Source organism: Triticum aestivum, unplaced genomic scaffold (genome assembly GCF_018294505.1).
Source record: "Triticum aestivum cultivar Chinese Spring unplaced genomic scaffold, IWGSC CS RefSeq v2.1 scaffold297221, whole genome shotgun sequence".
In the NCBI taxonomy this organism is placed as follows: Eukaryota; Viridiplantae; Streptophyta; class Magnoliopsida; order Poales; family Poaceae; genus Triticum; species Triticum aestivum.
The window spans coordinates 1-2,010 of NW_025253093.1; the positions used below are offsets into that span (position 1 = coordinate 1).

The following is a 2,010-nucleotide window of genomic DNA, read 5'->3' on the forward strand; positions in this document are numbered from 1 at the left end:
GGCCTCACCGCCACCCGCGGCTGCTCCGACGGCCGGGCCCGTCACCCGTTCGCGCACCGGGGTTTTTCGCCCGAGTTCCCGCTATGCGGATGACTACGTCTGCACCGCCTCGATGTCCGCTCCTTCCCCGCTGCCGTCCTCGGTTCGGGCCACTCTCCGCAACCCTCTCTGGATGGCCGCCATGCAGGAGGAGTTCGACACTTTGCAGCGGAACCGGACTTGGCAGCTTGTTCCCCGTCCCCGACACGCTAACGTGATCACCGGGAAGTGGGTCTTCAAACACAAGCTTCGTCCCGACGACACTCTGGATTGCTACAAGGCGCGTTGGGTTGTTCGTGTTTTCCGGCAACGCGCCGGTGTGGACTTCACCGACACTTTCGCTCCGATTGTTAAGCCTAGGACGATCCGCACTGTTTTACAGTTAGCGGTCTCTCGTGCCTGGCCAGTTCATCAGATGGATGTCTCCAACGCCTTTCTGCATGGTCATCTTGAGGAGCAGGTCTTCTGTCAGCAGCCCACGGGGTTTGTTGACCCAGCGTGTCCTGATCATGTGTGGCATGCCGCTGCGCTTCACCAACGGGGTTGACGTCGATCAAGTCACCGGTCAAGTCTACTTCACCCACAGCTCGATGAACTACGACAGGTCAGAACACGAGATGGTCACCAAGACGGGGGACTCCACAGGCCGCCTCATGATGTATGATCCACGAACATCGGACGCCACCGTGCTCCAACCTAGGATGACATACCCGAACGGCGTCTCGCTCAGCGCAGACCGCACGCACCTCGTGGTCGCATCTACCGGCCCATGTAAGCTGCTGAGGCACTGGATAAGAGGGGTCGACGCGGGCAAGTCCGAGCCATTTGCCGACCTGCCGGGCTACCCAGATAACGTCAGGCCCACATGAAAGGAGGTTATTGGGTGGCGTTGCACCGTGAGAAGAATGAGTTGCCCTTTGGCCGTGATAGCCATCTTCTTGCTGTCAGGGTCGGGGCCCATGGGAAGATAGTCGAGCAGATGAGAGGGTCAAAGAAAGTTAGGCCAACCGAGATCACGGAAAGAGATGACGGCAAACTCTACTTGGGTTCGGTGGAGCTTCCTTATGTCGGCGTAGTAAAAAGGAAGTAGAGAGAAGTAGAGGATAGTATGTGTAGGATGGCTTTTAGTTTCATATTATTCTTGCGACTAAATATAATGATCCATTTTCTTTTTATATCAGGAAAACTATTGTAATCCATATTTTTATTAGCAAACCATTTGTTCTTTATTTCATTTTAATGTCAGACAAGTTGCCGATGGCGCTTACTGGTATGCCCTAGAGAGATGCAAACTTGAAGAGACGGACGTAGGGTGTGTCGACGGAGCCGATCCACATATATCCGTTCCGCTCCACTATCTCACTCACCATGGAGTCGCTGAACCCACGCAGCGCCACGGCCACCAAGCCGTTCTTGGCATCTCCGGTGACGACGACCCTGATGGCGCTCATGGAGTTCGCCGTGGTACCGTTCTATTCCCCGTTCTTTTCTCGGTTCAAGCCCGCCCAGGCCAGTACCCATCCCTGGTCGCCTCTGTCGGGGCGCACGTTGTCCGGGTACCACGGTAGGTTGGCAAGCACCTCTGTTTTCCCCGCCGTGGGTCCGTGCAGCCAGTGACAAAGCAGCCTGCATGACAATGTCTTGGCGACAACGAGATGCGCCCTGTGGGCGCTCACAGCCACGCCGTTGGGAGCACTGATCCTACAATTTGTGCTTGTGCATGGGGCTCACCCGTATCCGTGCTGGGCCTAGTAGCAAGGGAGGTTGGAGAGCAGCGTATCGTCGACGTCCAAGGCCCATGCTCCAGATGATCGACGACGACTCCATCACCATGTCGGCCAGCGGTGACACGGCCGGGTGTCTGCATTGACCACGGCTCCCGCGGCGATGGCAGGCAGGACCACCGCGATCGAGGACAGGCGCCAGAAACAATACGCAACCGCGTTTGCATCCAGGTCCACGCCAAGGTTG

The 2,010-nt window shown here is 57.0% G+C and overlaps 1 pseudogene; it reads left to right on the top strand.

The window, feature by feature from the left end:
* The first annotated feature begins 557 nt into the window (after nucleotides 1-557).
* Nucleotides 558-1,595, top strand: LOC123177462 (protein STRICTOSIDINE SYNTHASE-LIKE 10-like; annotated as a pseudogene).
* The last annotated feature ends 415 nt before the right edge of the window (nucleotides 1,596-2,010 follow it).